The sequence below is a fragment of the Odocoileus virginianus genome, chromosome 18 (assembly GCF_023699985.2).
Source record: "Odocoileus virginianus isolate 20LAN1187 ecotype Illinois chromosome 18, Ovbor_1.2, whole genome shotgun sequence".
NCBI lineage: Eukaryota > Metazoa > Chordata > Mammalia > Artiodactyla > Cervidae > Odocoileus > Odocoileus virginianus.
In genome coordinates this window covers 44,874,080-44,895,160 of record NC_069691.1, presented here as the reverse complement: position 1 = coordinate 44,895,160, position 21,081 = coordinate 44,874,080, and the positions used below count along the sequence as shown (strand labels likewise).

At 47.7% G+C, this 21,081-nt stretch overlaps 1 protein-coding gene and 1 pseudogene across 5 annotated transcripts in view; both read right to left on the bottom strand.

Annotated features, from left to right (window-relative positions):
- The window catches only part of PNOC (prepronociceptin), a 29,721-nt gene extending 21,808 nt beyond the window's left edge, over positions 1–7,913 (bottom strand). For 3 of the 5 annotated variants that reach the window (XM_020877867.2, XM_070480632.1, XM_020877866.2), the window contains exon 1: positions 7,238–7,337. The gene's annotated coding sequence lies outside the window, so the exon portion shown is untranslated. Of the gene's footprint in view, positions 1–7,237; positions 7,338–7,496; positions 7,632–7,842 lie in introns of those variants that run through there. The other 2 variants (XM_070480633.1, XM_020877868.2) reach the window with 2 other exon arrangements.
- A 3,456-nt stretch (positions 7,914–11,369) lies between these two features.
- On the bottom strand, positions 11,370–13,631 carry LOC110127598 (large ribosomal subunit protein uL1 pseudogene; annotated as a pseudogene).
- Between the last annotated feature and the right edge of the window lie 7,450 nt (positions 13,632–21,081).

Below are 21,081 nucleotides of genomic sequence, written 5' to 3'. Positions count from 1 at the left end.
ACACAGTCCAAACTTACAGGTGGTTTCTGGTATTTAAATGAGATTAAAATAAATAAAAGCTCAAAATATATGTAATTATTCTCATAAAGGGGCTTGCTTCCCTGGTGGCTCAGATGGTAAAAAATCTGCCTGCAATGTGGGAGACCCAGGTTTGATTCTTGGGTCGTGAAGATCCCCTGGAGAAGAGAATGGCTATCCACTCCAGTATCCTTGCCTGGAGAATTCCATGGACAGAGAAGCCTGGTGGGCTACAGTCCATGGAATCGCAAAAAGTCAGACACAACTGAGTGATTAGGATATATTCACATAAAGGGGACAACACTTTGTTGCTTTTTGTAATCCTCACAACCCTTGTACATCTGTGTTCTAGGTTAAGAATTTCTTTTTTAAGACTTTTTGAGAAGTCTTAACAACATCTGTGTGCTTTCTTTATAGCTGTGTGTCAGTTAATGCCAAGAGAAATGTAGATGAGTAATTGATTAATTTCTGAGTTACATTTATATTTGATCTTTGCAAGTATGTGACTTAGGGCACATTTAACCTTTGAGAGCCTCAGTCTTCTCACCTGCAAAACGGGGGGAACAACAGATTTGTTGTGATTATTGTTTTTAATTGTGCAATAGAGACTATCAGTAAATAAAATTTCCCTCAGTGTGTCTAAATACATGGTTTGTATTCACTTTGTAAACCAAACTCAGCTAACACTTCTTTGTGGGAATGCTATGCATCTGAACATCTTGTATTGAGTAAAGAAATGTTTAATTACCTTTTATTTTAGCCACAGCACTCTTTATAAAGATAAAATACCACTGTGTTTAGCTTTAATCTATTTAATCTATTTGTTTGTAATCATGCTTCCAAGGGCAATATAATTAGTTGCTTATCTGTTTGGAGGATTACGTATGAAGCTTTAGCGGAAGCTAAAAGCTAATTGAGTTTTGTCTTATGACCTATGAGAAAGCCTGTAATTTTAGTGCTTTTCGTGGTGAAGGCAAGAGGGACTAGGTTTTCTGCTAGAGGCCTATCTCCCCCATCCTTCTCATCAGCCACATGTATGAATGTTGTTCTTGCTGTAGCAAAAGTTTTATATTCTTACACAGTCCTGGAAAGCATTAGTTGCTCAGTCATGTCTGACTCCTTGCCCACCGTATGGACTACAGCCCACCAGACTTCTCTGTCCATGAGATTTCCCAGGTAAGGATACTGGAGTGGGTTGCCATGCCCTTTTCCAGGGGATCTTCCTGACCTAGGGATCGAACCCGGGTCTCCTGCATTGCAGGCGTATTCTTTACCATCTAAGCCACCAGGGAAGCCCAATACAATCCTATAATCTAGGGTTAATATTATCCCCTCTTTGAGAGGAACATATGTTTACAGAGGTTAACAATTTACTTAAGATAATCCAGCTTATAAAAAAGCCAGGACTTAAACTCAAGTGTTTTGATTCTAAAACATGTTCTGGGAAACCATAAACTCCACACACTGGTCCTGCTTTGGAAAGGTTGACAAATTCTGGTGGCATCTTATTGGGATGGTCTTTGTTTGTATTTAACAGTAATCATATTATTATTAAATTTAGCACACTCCTCTGTGCCAGGGACTGTGTTGATGGCTTTGTAAGCATCCATCCTATCGGGTAAATGTTATTGCCCCCATTTTGCAGTTGAGAAGACTGAGGTTTGAAGAGGCGAAATAACTTGAAGTGGCAGAACTGAGACTCCAACCCATCTGATTTCTAAGCTCACGCTCTCATCAGACTTTTCAATGATCTTGGCAAGGGGACTTCCCTGGTGGTCCAGTGGTTAGGACACTGTGATTCCATTGCAGGGGGCATGGGTTTGACCTCTGGTTGGGCAATTAAGATCTCACATGCCACACAAGTTGTGTGACCACAATAAGAAAAGAAACAGAGAGGATTTCGGTGGTTTTCTGTCTGTTTCTGCGGGTGAATTCATTGCAGGGAGCTCCTTTTGTCCTGAACTCTGGGTATCCCTCTCTCATGATACACCCTTTTTTTTTTTTTTCCTAACTGGAAGATAATCGCTTTAAATTTACATTGGTTTCTGCAGCACACTCTAACCAGTTGTGATTATTTATATCTCCTCTGCCTGCTGAGCTTCTCTTCCGTCCTCCCCCACCCTGCCCCACCCCTCTGTCATCACCGAGCACCAGGCTGGGCTCCCCGTGTTCTACAGCAGCTCCCTACTAATTATCTATTTTACACACGGTAGTGTAAATATGTCATTGCTACTGACAATCTCTTTATTGCTGCCTGTCCCCAGTTCCTGAAGGGGTTTTTCATTGCCCACCAGCATGAGGGTTTGTCTTCCTCATTTCTTTAACCCACTCCTACACCGAGCTTTTGCTTATTCACCAGTTATGACTGAATCCCTTTTATTTCTTTTCTTCCTCTAATAGACTCTCATCCATAAAGGTTCCTCTTCTGCTTCTAAATTCCCACCTGGAAAGGGGGGGGGGGGTGGGTATGGAGAAGGTGGAGGGCCAAGCATGTCCCCACCCCACACAGACCGGGTGTGCTGGGAGCTGGTGGGCAATGAATGAACATGAGCCCTGTGCCTTGGGAGGAAGAGGCCTGGCTTCCAACTCCAGCTCCGCCCTCACCTTTGGGACCTTGAGCCCTGAGTGCTTAGTCATGTCTGACTCTTTGTGACCCCGTGGACTGTAGCTCACCAGGCTCCTCTTACGGGATCTTGAGCAAATTCCTTTCTTTCTCTGGGGCTCTGTTTTCCCTTCTCCAAAAAGAGGCAGTTGGATTAGATGGTCAATATTAGTATTTTTGATTTTATAAGTGGCCAGATATTTGTTACAACAGCCCACCTGGGGCGCAGCAGAGATGGACACATTTTTCTTTTTTCTTTTTAAATTTTGCTAGTTTATTTTTGGCTATGCTGGGTCTTCATTGTTTTGAGGGCTTTTTTCTAGTTTCGGCGAGCAGGGGCTACTGTCAAATGATTGTGAGTTTCATATTGCAGTGGCTTCTCCTGTTGCGAAGCACTGGCTCTAGGGCTTGCAGGCTTCAGTAGCTGCAGCTTCCAGGCTCCAGAGCACAGGCTCAATAGTTGTGGCAGACTGGCTTAGATGCTCTTCGACATGTGGGAACTTCCCTGATAAGGGATCAAACCTGTGTCGCCTGTATTGGCAGGTAGATTCTTTACCACTAAGCCACCAGGGAAGCCCTTCTTTTCTTTTTTTAAAGTTTTTTATTTTATTTTTAAAATTTAATTTAATTTATATTATTTTAAAATATTTTGGCTGCCCCCTGACCAGGGATTGAACCCAGGTCCCAGAAGTGAAAATGCCGAGTCCTAATCACTGGGCCACCAGGGAATTCCTAAGTGGCACATTTACTCCCAGTGCTGTCGCAAAGGTGGAAAGGTGTCATCACTCTTGTCTTGGATCTTTCTCATTCTGGCCTGTGGTTCCCTATATAAAAAATAATTTTTTTTTCTATCGCTTTTACAATAAAATCACTTAGTGTTCCTTTCAAAAACATTAGAAAATACAGATCAGCAAAAGAACAATGGATACAGATCAGCGTGCATGTGTGCTCAGTTGTGACTCTTTGTGACCCCAGGGACTGCAACCCACCAGCTTCCTCTGTCCATGGGATTTTCCAAGCAGGAATACTGGAGTGGGTTGCCATTTCCTCCTCCAGGGTTTCTTCCCCACCCAGGAATCAAACCCCTGTCTCCTGCATCTCCTGCACTGCAGGTGGAGGTGGATTCTTTACCACTGAGCTATTGGGGAAGCCTAGTACCCCCCGCCTTCCCCCCCCCCCCCCCAGTATTTATTTATTTGGCTGCACCAGGTCTTATTTGCAGCATGCAGACTGTTAGTTGTGGCATACATTCAGGATCTGTTTCCCTGACCAGGGGTTGAACCCAGGCCCTCTGCATTGGGAGGGGGAGCCTGGAGTCTTAGCTACTAGACCACCAGGGAAGTCCCAAGACCAATAATCTTCAAATGTCTTTAACTTTATACCTCAAGCAATCAAACTGTTTTTGAGCACACCTTGCTAATTTATGTTATCTACATTATAAAACCCACTAAAGTGCAAATTAAGAAATATAAGATAACCACATAAAAAAATTCAATGTGTTTCCCAAAGCCTGGTGGACTGTTGGCACACACACCCCTTTCAGAGACCACCAGCCTGGACTCCTTAATATCGAGTGACATTGGCCAAGAGCTCTGAGGACAGGCTGCCCGGTCTGTTTTCCCAGGCACTCAGCACTGCAGGCTCTCATCAGGAATCCAGGCACGTTTCTGGGCTGAATGAATGAAAGGATGAATGGGGACTGGGTGGAGGGGTGGAGAGAGAGCTACGGGGAGGCTGGCTCCGAGCCTGGGTGGCTAGGCAGAGCCCTGGGTGTGTGTGGGTGATCCACTGACATTTTCACCGAGACCCAGACTCCTTGGAGGCCAGCTCCACACGTCACTCACCCAGTCAGTCCCGTCAGAGCTGGCGATGCGGTGTATCTGCAACACTGAGGCGTCATCCAGTATTTGAAAAATCTCAGGATCGTTGAAAATCAACACCGAACGTGATCATAGGCTATTTAGGAAGATGCCCAGAAAACTGGCTTGCCCCCCCGCCCCCCTCAAATAGGCATGCCATAAATCTCACAGCTAGTTTGTGTTTAGAAGGAGAGTGGCATATTGGAGACTAGGAGGACCTAAAGGCATTTAAATAGAAATGTTTAGAACATCGAGGTTGTCTGATGAGCTCCCAGCCATTCAAGCCATGAAAACTGTTGGTGCTCCTGTTCTCTAGCCAGATTCTTATCAGGTAGATTTCCTTCTTGGGAGCTGGGGCTTGGGGGGTGTGTGTGTGTCTCACTGAGTATGGATAAAAGTACAGAAAACTGACCCCAGATCTCCCATCCCTACTGTGTGTGTGTGTGTGTGTGTGTGTGTGTGTGTGCGCACACTAGCATGAAATAGGCATATAGATAAGTTTAGCTCACTGCCTGGCATACAGTAGGTTTCAATACATGGACCTTTGCCCTTTTTTCGTGTATTTGTCCTGGCGGCCACCTCCCTCTCCAAAACCCTTGGGTCATCCAGATTCTATCTCCTTCCCTGACCGGCTTGAAATCCTGGACATTCTGAGCAAGTGCTCCTTCCTCCAAATTCCTACAGCGCTTGCTGTCTGGACTACGAAATTTAGGACTTAATTACACCCAGCCTTGCATCGTCCTCGAATTCTTTCACTGTGTGTTGCCCCGTCCCCACCCCCTTAGTTTGTAAGCACCCCAGGTTCGTAGAGGGCCGTGCACTGGAGCCAGCAAGGCTGGCTCGGTCCCCTCTTGGCCACATCCTGAAACAGATTATTTAACCTCTCAGCTTCAGTTTCTTCGATTGCGCCATGGAGATAATGACACCATCTCTCATTGCTGTTGCCGAGGATAATGTGTGTGAAAGCGCTAAGATGTAAAGCGCTGTGTGAATGTAAAGGCTGTTATTATCACCTCTGTTGGATCGACCCCTGCTTGGTGGAGCATAATAAATACCTGATTGATTGAATACGGAGTAGCTTTGCGACAGCTCCTGTCTTGGGCTCCAGAAACACCGCTTTGCGCCTGATCCTGCAATTACTCCCTTTGTTAAAAATGCTAAATCTGCATCCTCTAAATCCCCTGTACCCTCAGCCTTCGGCTGATAAAGCCAGGGAGAACGGAACTGCGCCCATCGAGGACCCCGCAGCTGCACCAGAGCGCCCTCAACAGGCAGCACATGGAACCGTGGAAGCTATTCCTTCTATCAAGGTGATGGTTGGGGGGACAGTCTTTCCAGGGACCCTCTCCCGCAGAAGACTCAGCTAGTCCAAAGGAACGCGAATGCTTTTTGTGAAAGGTATTGCAGCATCATCGGTAGAAGGGTGCAGACTTTTTTCCCTGCCACACTTTATAAATGAGAAAGGAGCGTGCCTGCAAAAGCCACCCACAGGCAGGCAGAGAGCAGCAATTTCCTTGGGAGGTTTTGAGAAGAAGCCAGGCAGTCACCCGTCCCCCACCCCCACCCCCACCCCCCAACCTTCTATGTTGAAAACTCCGGTTTCGGCTTGCTGGCAAATGCCATGCAAAGCTCATCTTTTGTTAGTCTGCCGAACAATGTTATTGGTTATAATTGGGGCAATTATGGGCTGCTCGAGGAAGCGAAACACAGATGTTGAAACCCAGGATCAGGGTATTCAAGTCCAAAGCTGCTTGCTTTAAATAGTCCGTTTCCCGAATCATCCTGACTTACTTGAAATTCCCCCAGAACTTGGCCATGTTCAGAATGAGATGCGAGAGGATAAAGATGGGTAGTGGTGGGAGGGGTAAGCCAGACCCGCAGGGAGAGAGACGCACAAAGAGAGAAAGAGGAAAAGGAGGCTGAGAGAGAGCCAGAGTTTGGATGACTTCTGAACGTCATTTTCGCAGGACCCCAGCAGAAACATTTAGGTGGCAGAGATGGATAGGAGGAAGAAAGATGCAAAAAAGAGAACAGACCTCCGAAAGAAAGAGGGTCCGGAGACCAAGGTCAACCCTGCGGAAATACACGGCGGAATTCACATACAGCGACCGCGATCAGCTGGGTATCGGTCAAGCCCAGGGCAGGCTCCGACTCTTCCCCGCATCACCGCTAGCGATTTGTATTCGGTGCTGAGGGGAGCAGGGTTCCCTCGGGATGAAAAAGCCAAATCCCAATCGAGTTCAGAGATACGTTGGAAAGCAGCCTGCACCCACTGTGAAAGGAAGTCAGTCACAGAGAGAAACCACTCCTAAAGTGTGCCTGGAGGGGTAGGTCGGGGGTGGGGGGCGCTTCCGGAGGGTTGCCTCGCAAGGCAAGCCCCCGCCCTACCCCCCAGTGCCTGCCGCTCCCCTAACCTCACTCCTACAACCACCTTTTCGCCGCAGACAGCAGTGACAAAGTAAGGACCACACCTGGGGAATGGAAACTTTTCCTCCTTTCCAAGTTCAGCTCTTCTTCTGCATCTCTATCCAGAATAAAAGCCTTAGCCCTCCCCTCCACCGCTACCCACCCCCCACCCCCACCCCCATGAGAGCTCGGAAAAGATGAATGAAGGAATAATCTAAAGGGAGGCCAGCAGCATCTACACTGGACAAAGGAGAGGGGCTGGGGAGACAGCCCTGCCGCCCGCCCGCCCGCCACTTCCCCAGGCTCCCAGCCGCGTGTCTTGGGGCGGAGGGCTTCGCGCGCAGTCGCCTACCTGCGAGCTGTCAGTAACCGGGCTCCTCCGGCTGTGAGGCTCCGCTGTGTCAGCCACACGGGCATATATATCCTCCCCCCACACGCACAGCCCTCCCCTTCCCTGCCCACCTCGATGACACATGCACACGGCTGACCCCCTTAATCAAGCGAGCGGCAGAACCTCCAGTCCTTCCTGGCTGCTCCCCGCCGGCCGTGGCTCTGTGCTCGGACCTGTGACATCTCAGGCTCCCCATCAGGCCACCCCCCAACTGCTTTACCTGGACGCTGCTCAGCCAGGATCCCACAGCAGCCTCTGCTCTGCTTCCAGAGGCGCTGGGAGGACTGATGGGGAGCTCTGGCAAGTCAGGAAGGGGGAAAAAAAAAGCCTCCTGGTGAGAGTGACAAGGCAGACCCCAGTCCTGGAGTCTCCTTGAGCAACATTTTCTCCTGGAGAATGAAGACGCGGGAGTGGGCAGAAGTGGGGGGAGCTCCCACTGACAAAGACAAGCCCAGAGCTGAGTTCAGATGCGTCCCCTCCTGCTGTCACGGCCCGCAACCAGGCCACTGGAGGGAATGGCCACACCTGCTATGGGCGGGGGCCAGGGGTGCCTCCCAGGTGCTCACCGTGGAAGGTGCTGCGATACGACACTCAGCAGCACGCGTCTGAGATTCTGCTTAGAGCGACTTCTCTCTGTGAACCTCAGGTCTCCTCCTGTGAAGGAGGAAGCTCAAACACCTCCCAGGATGGCTGTGAGGGTAGAAAAATGAGGTTCTGTTTGTATTCGGAATCTACTACACCTTAAATAAAGGTGCATTCTGCACACTCTTCATCTCTTCCCATGGAATCAGACCAGCTGAATCTGAAACTCCCTCTGCCAACAGCTGTCACCACAGAGTGCTTTGAAACCTGCTGCTGCACTCAAGGGTGTCGCCACCAAGCACCTGCCCTTCAGCATGCAGCTTCTTTCCCTTCGCTGTGTGAAAAGAGCTCCTGGTCAGCCCCCTGAGGCCTCCTCAGGCAAAGAGGAGGTCATGGTGTACTTCACCTGCCGCCAGGAAAGAAGACAGTGAAGGACAGGGGCGCCTGGTCTGCTGTGGCCCATGGGGTCGCAAAGAACTGGGCATGACTTACAGCCTGGATGACAATGGCAGCCTCGGCAGGGAATGTTTCGATTCCGCACACCCTTGTGCATCCCTGCTTTCCCAGCTGCAGGTGAATCACACCACGGCTTCCTCCCTGGCCGTCCCAAGAAGATCCACACATATTCCAGAACCCCTGGGTTCGAGCCTTGTGCCGCAAGGATCTTCAGCACTCTCTCGTGTAGCGAGTCTGGGACTTGCATCAACCTGAGACTGGATGCGGAAGCATTAAAGAAAGCATCTGCTCTGACTGCTAATGGGTACAGGGTTTCTTCTGGGGGTGATGGAACTGTTCTGGAATGAGACAGGGCTGATGTTGCACAACATAGTGAATATACTAAAACCTCCACTGAATTGTGTGCCTTAAAACAGTGAACTTTATGTTAGACGAATCATATTTCAATTTAAAAAAAAAAAAAAAACAGCAAGTAAGAGAACAAGCAAGCAAGCAACATCTGCCCCAGGTTACAAGCAACAAGTTCTAAGAATAAAGCATCCATTCATCTGTATAGAAGGGCCCAGGAGACTGGCATAGGCACAGTTTTCACTTTGGTTTCTATTGCCCAAATCTTACACTTCGTTACGATAGGGCAAAGCCACCACTATGAGCCCTGAGAAATCAGCATGGCATGTGATCAGTTTTGCATCCTGATGTATGTTGGGGCCTGGGGCTTGATCTTACACACGCTGTGCCAGGTGTTGCGAGTGGCCTACCCAATATCCGTATCCCTGTTCTTCCTTACTACACAGTACCCCTGGTTTTATTCTAGGTGGCAAAGTGCTCAACTAAAAGCCTACTTTTCCCAGCTTTCCTTGTGGCCAAGGGTAGCCAATGGGAATCAATCTGCCAGTCATTGGGTGGGGCTTCCAGGGAAAACTCTTTTAAGGGGAACAATTCAACTAGAAGAGGCCTCTTCTCTACCCTACTGCCTGCCTGCCTGGCACACAAATGTGATGAGTGGAGCTTCAGCAGCTATCTTGGATCATGAGATGGCTTTGAGGATGAAAGCCATAAACTAAACATGATGGAGCATCAAAATAGAAGGATTCTGGGTCCTGGATGACTCTGGGCTGCCATACCAATCCTGGATTTCCAATTTTTAACTTTTTAAGAGAAAAAAACTCAGATATTTATTTCAAATGTCAGGATTCGGTTTGCTCTTTGTTCCAACCACTTATTTGGTTCTTGATCCTACAGATTGTTACTTAGGCTGGGAGGAGCAGGGCAGTCTTGGTCTCAGGTGCCGTCATGACTGCAGTTGGCTATAGATTGGCTGGTTGTTGGCTGGGGGCACCTTGGTTCTCTCTCAAGTGTCTTATCCTTCCTGTGTCTCTCTCATCCCCTGAGCAGGCTGGTCTGGCTTGGTCTGGGGTGCAAGTTCAAGCAAGTATATCCCAGCCAGGCAAGCACCAAGCAGAAGCATGTAGAATTCCTGGGGGTTCACCTAAGCCTGATGCTGGCACTCCGTTTGCTTTGCTGTATTTATTGGCTGTGAGTGTGTGCTCAGTCGCATCTAACCCTTTGTGACCCCATGGACAGTAGCCTGCCAGGCTCTTCTGTCCATGAACTTTTGCAGAATACTTGAGTGGGTTGCCATGTCTTCCTACAGGGGATCTTCCCGACCCAGGGATTGAACTTGTGTCTCTTTTGTCTCCTGCATTAGCAGATGGATTCTTTATTGCTGGGCCACTTGGGACTGTCATAAGGCCAGTCCAGAGCCAGGTTGGGTGGAGACCCCCAAGGTCAGAGGACAAAGGGGTGGCTATACAGAGGCCATTCACTGGAACAATTGCTAATTTTAATCACCACATTTTGTTTCAGCCACTTTCTTGGGTTTTCTGTTACCTGCAGTTGAAAAACATCTTCCATGGTCTTCTTACTTTTGAGCATCTTCCTATTCCCTGGGTGTTGTGTGGCCAAACACTCTTCTTCCTTTGAAGTGGAGAGAAAGAAAAAGCAAGAGTGAAAAGTCACTTAACTTCTCTGCATTTTTCTTTGCTTCTTTACCAAATGGAAGAATTGAACTGAATGAACTGGAAGTTCCCCTTGGGCTGAATGAAGCTGCATTTTGTGGGGAGCCATTTCCTGTACCACCTGGAGGGGAGGGCAGGAATGAGCCCAGAGGAGTTTATGCTCACAGTTGTGTCTGTGTATGTGGGGGAGTGTGGGAGTGTGTGTGTGTGAGAACCTTGCCTCTGGGAAGAACAGGAGTCAAGTATCAGGGATGCCAACCTTGTGGGCGCAACTTGGGTGCTCAGGGTCACTTAAAGGGTTTCTCCTCCGCAGTTGGTGGCTGAATCATGGCACCTTGAGGCCCATGGGCTTCCCTTGGAGGTGAGACTTGGTCTTGGAGCATCAAGCTGCCCTCTGCTCTTCTGAATGAAAACACCCACTTGCTCAAAGCATTGGAGCAGAAAGGTCATCTCTGCCCATACCAGCTCCCCATCCTCTTGAAATCAAGGGGCCCAAGCCAGGTGGCTACAAGCTTTAGAGCCATTCAGTTCTTTTTTTTTTTTTTTCAATTTTAATTTCATATTGGAGTATGTGCTAAATTGCTTCAGTTGTGTTCAACTCTTCATGACCCCATGGATTGTAGTTCACTAGATTCCTCTGTCTATAGGAATTTTTTTCCAGGCAAGAATACTGCAATCGGTTGCCACTTCTTCCTCCAGGGGATCTTCTTGCCCCAGGGGTTGAACCCTACTCTCCTGCGTTGGTGGGTGGACCCTTGACTACAGCACCCGCTGGGAAGCCCATATTGGAGTACAGTTGATTAAGAATGTTATGTCAGTTTCTGGTGTAAAGCAGTGATTCACATATGCTGTTGCTGCTAAGTCACTTCAGTCGTGTCCGACTCTGTGCGACCCCATAGACGGCAGCCCACCAGGCTCCTCTGTCCACAGAATTCTCCAGGCAAGAATACTGGAGTGGGTTGCCATTTCCTTCTCCATACATATACATATATGTATTCTTCTTTTTGACGGTTGAGTATGGTTTATTAAGTTGTGCCTTAGTATAGACACTGGGGCTTGCCCATGGTGCTCTTCATGTATAAGGCCCTAACGGTCTGCCAATTTTTCTTGAGCAATGACAACAGGAAGTTGACAGCTAAGTGGATGTTGTACACAAGCTCATCATCTGTTATCTTCATGTGGCCAACAGCCACTGCCAGACACAGCACCTTCTTCATCTGGAACTTGATCGTGGACTTCATCAACTTTGGCCACCATGTTCTCATTGTGGGTCGGCAAGGAAGGGAATTTGCCCGCCTTGTTCAGGCCTGGGTCCAGGATTCGTGGGATCTGCTTGATCAGAGACTGAAGCCAAAAAAGCATCATATTTCTTGGCCAGCCTCTTGACCAGTTTCTTCTTCCTGTTGAGTTTCTTCAGCACCTCAATGTCCATGTGGGGGATATCCACAGCCTTGGCCTCATCACGATGCTGCTGGTCCCCCAAGACACACACGGAGAACTTGGGGCAGGGAGTGGCTAAGCCTGACGGTGCCCGAGAAGCGTTTGTCCTTCTGAGGGTCATAGTTCTGCAGGCTGATTGGAAGCTCCACCCTCTCCAAAGACTTCTGGTGCTTGCGCTGGTTCCCGTGCAGGACTTCCTGCACCGCCTCCTAGAGGGTGTCGGGGGAGACTTTGCTGCTTATTGTTCCCCACTTCGCAATAACTGGAAAAGAGCTCTATTCTTCATTCAGTTCTAACAGATAAGTCTGGAGCTAGATTTAGAAGCTCTTAAAACAATCACTGGCAAATCTCAGTCGAGGGGACTGCAGGAGGAAGCGGGCAGGCAGGACTGGGCTCCCACCATGAACTCCACCCTCCACCTACCCAGGACTTGTCTCGCTCAAAGGAAAGAGCCTCTCATCGCCAGGGATTTAGCTGCTGGGAATTTAGTGATTAATTACGGCGCCTACCGCCGATTGGTCTCCTTAGTAACCACGCTAGCAGGGTCCCAGGCAGAGAAGCTGTTTCCTATTTTCAAAGAGGGCAAACCCTCTCTACATTGTCAAATACCTTCAATCAAAACACAAATGGATTTTGAAAATCAAGAGAATCTCCTCTCTCCAGCCTCTTTTCCCCAGCAGTGGGATTTGAGGGTTTTGCAGGGAAAGCTGAGTGGTAGTGATTGTTTTAAATGAAGAGTTAGGGGACTTCCCTGGTGGTTCAGTGGCTAAGGCACTGTGCTTCCAATGCAGGGGAGCCCCGGTTCGATTCCTGGTTGGGGAACTAGATCCCACCTGCCATAAGGAAGATCAGAGATCCTGCAACTAAGACCTGGCACAATCAAATAAATGTTTAAAAAAATAAATGAAGAGTTAGGCAAATCCAGTTTCAAGGCAAAATAGCCCACTGTTGTGGTCTTACGATCCAGAGCATCTGGCCAAGTGCTGCGACTGGAGAGCGAAAGGGAGGTGAACTCAGGTGTCCCGCCCTCGAGAAGCTTGCCTGGGGGACAGGACACACTCTGGTGGTTTAGAAATAAGAGAATGAGGGAGTACATAATCTGGTGCTAGCTGCAGGTCTGCCTGGAGATGAGAGAGCCGTTCAGGTGAGAAGGGATAGATGGGATGTGCTTTCTTACTTTTTGAACGAAATGTTAAGATCCTGAAGGTCAATGGCAGGTTCTGAGTGGGTCGGAAGGGGCAGCTGGGCTTCATTCTGGGCAAGTGTCAGGATTATGGGATATAATCCTGAGCTCGAGCGGCTAAGACAAAGCACCAAAGGCCGAGCGGCTGAACAACAGACATTCGTTTTCTCCCTGTTCCGGAGGCTGGCTGGCTGGGCTGAGGAGGATCCTCCAGAGGCCTCTCTCCTCTGTCTTCTCCCTGTATATTCACGTGGTCTTGTCTCTGTGTTTGGCTTCCTCATCCCTTCTTAGAAGGACACCCGTCATGTGGGATCGGGGCCCACCCTGATTATTTTATTTAACCTTAGTCACCTCCTGTAGATTCCATCTTCAAACAGTCCCATTCTGAGGTCCTGCGCGTGAGCACCTCAACAGACAAATTTGGTGTGTGGGGGAGGGCATGTGTATTAATAATGGGGGGAAGTGATACTGTGCCCGTCAGATAAGGGGGATGAAACCCCAGAAAGGGAACTAAAGGTCACTGTGGGCCACTGGGTGACCGCTGGGCACAGTGGGTTCCATCCTCCCCTTGGGTTACCCAGGCCCTGGTGAGCCCGGACACCAAGCTGGCAGCGCATCTGACAGTCCTGCTTTGCTGCATCTTGGTGCCTGGTACCTGTGCGGTTCTCAGGGCCATGTCTTAGGGTCCCATCCCCACTAGGAGGTGTGTCCTGGAACTTGGAATGCAGAGATCTTGGAAACATAAGGCATGCCATGCTCAGGAGGAAGAAGGCCTTCAGGCTTTTCATAGGCTCCAGATCACTGGCCCTGAGTTTTGTAGGATGGTGGGTTAGCATATGAATACTGGGGGCGGCGGGGGGCGGCTCATATGCTCGTGTTCCATCACTTTCTATAAATAAATGCTACAAAACCCCTCTGGAGCTGCTGCTCAGACTCAGTTGCATCCAACTCTCTGCAACCTCATGGACTGTAGCCCATTAGGCTCCTCTGTCCATAGGATTTCCCAGGCAAGAGTACTGCAGTGGGGTGCCATTTCCTTCTCCAGGTCTGGAGCTGATAAAATTCAGCACAAGTTATTTATTTATTTATTTGGCTGTGTTGCATCTTACTTGCAGGCATGTGAGCTCTTAGTCTAATTTCCCAGCCAGGGTTTGAACCCCGGCCCCCTGCTTTGGGAGTTCAGAGTCTCAGCCACTGGACTACCAAGGAAATCCCAAATTAGGTACAAGGTGCTAGGGCAAACTCATTGCCTTTACTCAGTGGGGGAGGCTCTTAGGTCTCAGCCTGATTGCCATGTTTTCATTTCCTTCAGGAATTCTCACTCACCTCACCTCGATACCCACAGGGACACTGTCCTATTCACTCTAACACACCCCACCCACACTTCCAACGTCAAACCTCATCACAGCTACTCAGCTCTATAATCTGACTGTTTCCCTCCTCTCTCTTTTCCTATCCTCTGTATTCGGGGAGTTATCAAGTGTCATCATTTCATCTTTATTGCCATTTGTCAGAGCTCCCAGCAACCCCGCCCCTTCAATCTGTCCTGCACACAGCACCTTGCCCAATATTTTTAATTAATTTTGAAAATTAATTTCTTTAATTGAAGTGCAGTTAATTTACAATGTTGTGTTAATTTCTGGTGTACGGCAACATGACTCAGTTATACATATGTATACATACACATTCTTTTTGAAACGTTCTTTTCCATTATGATTTATCACAGGATATCAAATATAGGTCCCTGGGCTATACACTAGGGCCTTGTCTGTTATCCATCCGACATGTAAAAGTTTCCGTTTGCTCACCTCGGCCCCCCACTCCCTCCCTCCCCGAGCCCCCACCTTCTTGGCAACCACCAGTCTGTTTTCTGTGTCCCTGATCCTGGTTCTGTGCCCGACGTTTCATTTACTTTTATACAGTAGGTCCTCAGTTATCCATTTAAAATAACTAAGTGTGTTACTTAGTGTGTACATGTCCATCCCAAACTTCCTAATTATCCCTTTCCCCCGTCCTCCCCCCCACCCCAGTGTGCCCAATAATGGCATTTTCATTTTGCTTCATTATCTTACTCCAGAATCCTTTAAACCCCAAATTTAAAGGCAATGGATGATAACAGTTTGAAGCAGTGGGGGCGCTGCAGGGCCCATTGAATTTGAACTCCAAAGATCGGAGTTTGAGTCCCAGCTTAGCCCCTAGCCTGCCATGTGACTGGCTGAATCTCTCCTGCTTCCAGGACCTTGTCCACTTATTCTTTAAAATGGGTCTAGTAATACCTAACATGGTATAACATTTATTCAGTCAACGTAATGGAGAGGGCTTTAAAAATGCTAAGGTATCACACAAATACTTGTTGTTTCAGTTGTGTCCAACTCTTTTGGGACCCCATGAACTGTAGTCCACCAGGCTCCTCTCTCCATGGGATTTCCCAGGCAAGAGTACTGGAGTGGGTTGCCATTACCTTCTGCAGGGGATATTCCTGACTCTGGGATTGAACCTCTGTCTCCTGCACTGCAGGCAGATTCTTACCCACTGAGCCACCAGGGAAAGTGAAAGTGAAAGAGACTCAGTCGCGTCTGACTCTGTGACCCCATGGACTGTAACCTGCCAGGCTGTTCGGTCCATGGAATCCTCCAGACCAGAAAACTGGGGTGGGTGACCTTTCCCTTCTCCAGGGGATCTTCCTGACCAAGGGATAGAACCGAGGTCTCCCACATTACAGGCGGGTTACTTTACTGTCTGAGCTACCTGGGGAGCCACCACATAAAGACTATGACATATAATTGCCTCTCAAGCTCGTCTCAAGCACAACCATGTCTTACAACTAATTACAGTGCTAGTCACTCAGTTGTGTCCGACTCTTTGCGACCCCATGGACTGTAGCCTGCCAGACTCTTCCATTCATAGCACTGTCCAGGCAGGAATACTGGAGTGGGTTGCCAGTTCCTTCTCCAGGGGATCTTCCAGACCCAGGGATCGAACCCAGGTCTCCTACATTGCAGGCAGATGCTTTACCATTTGAGCTACCAGGGAAACCTTACAACTAATTAAAAATTGCCCTTTTCCTTTCCTGAGCTTCCATAACCTTTTCCAGGACAATTGCTTGTATTCAGGTTTGCAGTTTGCGTTGCCTGGTGCGCCCCCTGCTGTTCCCTGCCAGTTTCACATCTTGTCCGTCTAGGAGGATTGCAAACCACTTGAGTGCTCAGTTGCTCTGTAGTGTCCGACTCTCTTTGGCCCCATGGACTGTAGCCCGCCAGGTTCCTCTGTCTGTGGGATTTTCTAGACAAAAATATTGGATCAGGTTGTGATTTCCTATTCCAGGGGATCTTCCCCCGGCCCAGGCATTGAACCCGAGTCTCTTGCATCTCCTGCACTGGCAGGCAGATTCTTTACCTCTAGCACCACCTGGGAGGGCTCCCCAGATAGTTCAGTTGGTAAGGAATCCGCCTGCAATGCAGGAGACCCTGGTTTGATTCCTGGGTCAGGAAGATCCTCTGGAGAAGGGAAAGGCTACCCGCTCCAATATTCTGGCCTGGAGAATTCCATGGACTATATAGTCCATGGGGTTGCAAAGAATCGGATACGACTGAGCGACTTTCACTTCACTTCACCACCTGGGAAGCCCATAAACCAGCTGAGGGATGCATTTACATTCTCTCCTGTTCCTCTTCAACTGAGCATAGTGCCAAGCATCCTAAAGTCAACAAATCTCACGTATATTGATTGATCAGATATTTCATTCACACAAGGCACATATTAATAGGCAAGAGATTCAATGACCTATAATAAAAATTACTGCACTCAAAAAGCTCACAGTGTGGCTTGGAAGACGAGTTGTAAGAGTGGAAAAGGGTGTGTAAAACTGTTCCAAAAGATGCGATGGTGTGTGAAGGTGATGAATCCCCTCCCGCTGGGGTGGTGGGAAAGGTTTGGCTGAAAGGGAAGATTTTGATCCAAGTCTTGGAGGATGGGTGAGATCCAGATAGATGTATATGCCAGAAGGTGGATTACAGTTCACAGGCCAGGTGCCCTGGGGTGGAGGAGGCAGAAGACGTTGATCGGACAGAAAGCTGAACCAGCCAGCTGGGTGAGACAGTGGCAGGCCTGGATGGTAGCCTCAATGATTTGTGCTCTGTCTTGGTGATTGGAAGACTTGGAGAGTTTTTGTTTAGGGGGTGATAGACTCAGGGCAGTCTTTGGAGTGTTAAGGGAGGGTTAACACGAATTACTTACTTTTTAAATAATTTTATTTATTTATGCTTGGCTGTGCTGGGTCTTCATCACTGCACAGGATTTTCTCTAGATTCCGAGTGGCGGCTACTCTAGTTGGGGTGCGTGGGCTTCTCATTGCGGTGGCTTCTTTTGTTGTGGAGTCTGGGCTCTAGGGTGTGCAGGCTTCAGCAGTTGTGGTGCATGGGCTTAGCGGCCCTGTGGCATGTCGGATCTTCCCGGATTAGGGGTTGAATCTCTGTCTCCTGCATTGGCAGGTGGGTTCTTTACCATTGAGACACCAGCTGCTGCTGCTGCTGCTAAAAGTCGCTTCAGTCGTGTCCGACTCTGTGCGACCCCATAGACGGCAGCCCACCAGGCTCCTCTGTCCCTGGGATTCTCCAGGCAAGAACACTGGAGTGGGTTGCCATTTCCTACTCCCTGAGCCACCAGGGAAGCCCCTAAGTACTTACTGATCAGAGAGAGCAGGAGAGTGTGTGTGGGCTCTCCTCTATGTCTCTGAGGCTGCTCCTTAAAGGATGACTCCAACCTCAAAATCCTGTCAGAAATAAACATACAAAAAAAAAAAAACAGAAAAGAAGTAGACATAAAAACAGTCCAGCAACTGCACGGAAAGTTTTCTGTTTTTTCAGCAAATAGTGTCACATGAAAATCTCCTAATCTCATGACACCTCCTGTTTCTAGATCAACCCACATCTCTTGCCAGTGCAGTCAGAGGCCTGAAACAGCCCACCAGTCTGAGCCTGCCCCTCCTCACGGGAGGAGGGCCCCTTCATCTTCCCTTTCCCCAAACAGAGTTCACAGAATGCCATTTCACGAAATGATGCTGTTTCTCACACAAGATGACTATCTTCCCAAAGCTATTTCATGGTTTTGGGAGCGGAGAATACAAAACAGATTTTACATGTGTATATATATATGGCTTCCCACGTGCAGCAGTGGTAAAGAATATAAAATATTTTCTATTATGAATGAAAACAATTTTCTTTCTCAAAAAAATATGTATTTGTATATGTGCCTGGTACATGCTCAGTCGCTCAGGGATGTCTGACTTTTTGTGATCCTGTAGACAGAGGAGCCTGGTGGACTATAGTCCAGTGGGGTCACAGAAAAAGTCAGACACGACTGAGCAAATGAGCTCTCACCATGAACATATATAAGTACATATATATTTTTTTTTTGAGAAAGAAACTCTCTTTCATTCTTTGCAAAAATGAAATAATGGATCTCTGAGTCCATGTTTTCACCATCAATTAAAAGACATTACCTAAGAACTCCGTCCTTCTGGTCTCCCTCCCTCCCACGGGTCTTCCCACCCTGGGCCTGTGTGGACCACACTCGTCATGCACACAGCTGGTACCTCTGTCTGCCACCATTACAATCACAGAGCTTTCCCCAAGCAACAGGAGCTGGTGCCATCAGGATTACTTGCAAAATGTATCTTGTTGAATCACAGGAGCACAGCGCCTAAAAAAAACCCCGAAGTTGCATCATCGGTTGAAGATAACGGCATTGTTCCTCCGAGGGAAAGGTAGGCGATGCGCCTTTTGTGTCATATATTACAAAACCGAATGCAGACCTCCAGGAGGGGAAATTTCCAGATACTCAGCCAGCTTGCCAAAACTTGGTTCTGCTGCTTTGCCCTCCGATGGGGAAAGAGTTCCCCAGGCCTGGCCCGGGGGGCCCAGGCTTTGGTCCTAATGACAGATAAGACTAAATGAGTTTGGGGCTTCCTCCTGAGCTGGCACATGTGTATTACAGCCTGCCACGCGGCCTCCATGGGACTGCATCCAGGACCTGAATGTTTTATTGAACCATTAATAGTGAATTTTCTGCTTGGATTCCCTGCTGCTTGGAGACAAAAGGCACCAGAGGGCTCTGAGTCAGGGTTCAGGATTGGGGAGGGGAAGATGTTCTCATTTGCATCGTCTAGCTTTGTGCTGTGTTCTTCGTCTAAACACAGACCATCCCCTCCTCGCCAACACAACTATCCGTATTCTGGTTCATTCTTTCAATAAGTGCGGGGTCTACCGACCTCCTCTGTGCCCGTCACCATGCTCAGAGCTGGGTACCAGACAAGAATGAGACAAGATCCTCTCTGTCGCACAGGGTATCTGTTGAAGCTTGAAAAACGTGTTTAGAATTAACACAAAGCAGAACATGCTCCAAATATGAAAGACTCCAGAGGGTTTTAAGTGAAGGAGTTAGTAGATTCTGAAGAGAGAAGTCAAAGGAAGGCCAGATGATTAAGTATGACTGGATGAAATGGTATGAATACAGGCACGTCCCTGGGCGCCCAGTGGTAAGACTTCACCTCCCAATGCAGGGGGTGCAGGTCCCATCTGTGATTGTGGAGCTGAGATCCCAGGTGCCTCCAGGCCAAAAAACCAAAACATCAAACAGAAAAAATATTGTAACGAATTCAATGAGGTCTTTCTTTTGAAAAGATTATCTGGACACAGATTAGGGGGAAACAAGATATCAACATGATGATTTCCCCCCGTTTTCAGGAGTTTGGTTCATGTTGTTACAGTAATATTTATAGAATAAAATAGGGAGAAAAAGCTTAAATTTGGATGAGAAAAACCTTCAAGATATAGCCAGAATCTTTGCAGGCAATACAGAATTTTCTCATACTGAAATGTTTGCTAAATGAATGAATGTTTCACCACACAGTTATTCCAATAATTTCCAGGGGTGGAAAGACCACTTATGGAACAGAAAATGGTATCTTCCCCTCAAAGTGAAAAGAGTTTTTTCTTCTGACTATGTAAGCAATATGTGTTCATTGTAGCAAATAATTTTTAAACTATACAAGAAAAGCATAAAAATAAAAATCTATCTGGAGACCCATGTAGAAACAGTCAACTTGTCTTTGACAAAGGAGCAAAGACAGTCTTTTCTTTTTTTAATTTATTTTTTATAAAGCATTTTGCTCCCATTAAACAGATTTTCTTTATTTTTTTGTAAAGTATGAGTACTTATTTCAGGCTTTAGATCCCAATCAATTTCAAAAAACAAACTCTGATTCCTCTCTTCTGTGTGAGGACAATTTCCTGGAGGCTGAGCAGTTCTGTGCTCTTAGGAACAAGTCTCATCAGGTTCAGAACAGAGTCCCTGATGCCCACTGTACCCCAGTCTTAAGAAACAAAATTCGCCACCATGGGGCTGAACAAATGCACACACACGTGAATGAGCTTGCTCTGCTGGGTCTTTGTTGCTGCGTGGGCTTTTCTAGTTGCAGTGAGTGGGGTCCACCCTCTAGTTGCAGGGCACAAGCTTCTTGTTGAGGTGGCTTCCTTTGTTGAGGAGCATAGCTCTAGACCTCATGGGTTCCTGGCTGTATAGCGCAGGTTCAGTAGTTGTGGCACGTGGGCTTAGATGCCCCATGGCACGTGGGATCTTCCCAGATCAGGGATTGAACTTGTGTGTCCTGCACTGGCAGGTGGATTCTTTACCACTGAGCCACAGCGCAGCCCCAGTTTTTTCAACAAGTGGTGCTGAGACAACTTGAAATCCAATGAAAAAAAGGAAAATAGAATCTAGTCACAGAGCTTATATTCTTCTCAAAAATCAACTCAAAATCCATCATAGACCTAAATGTAAAGCACAAAACTGTAAAACTCCAAGAAGATTACATGGGAGAAAACTTCGATGGCCTTGAGTATGAAGGCGACAGTTGAGATAAGACACCTGAGGAATGATCCAAAATGGAAGCACTGATAATCTGGACTTCATTCAAACTAAAAACTTTTTTGCAAAAGACAATGTCAAGAGAATGAGAAGACAAGCCACAGACTGAAAAAAAATATTTACAAAAGACACATCTGTGAAAAGAGTGTTATCCATAATACACAAAAACTCTTTAAAATTCAACAATAAGGAAACAACCG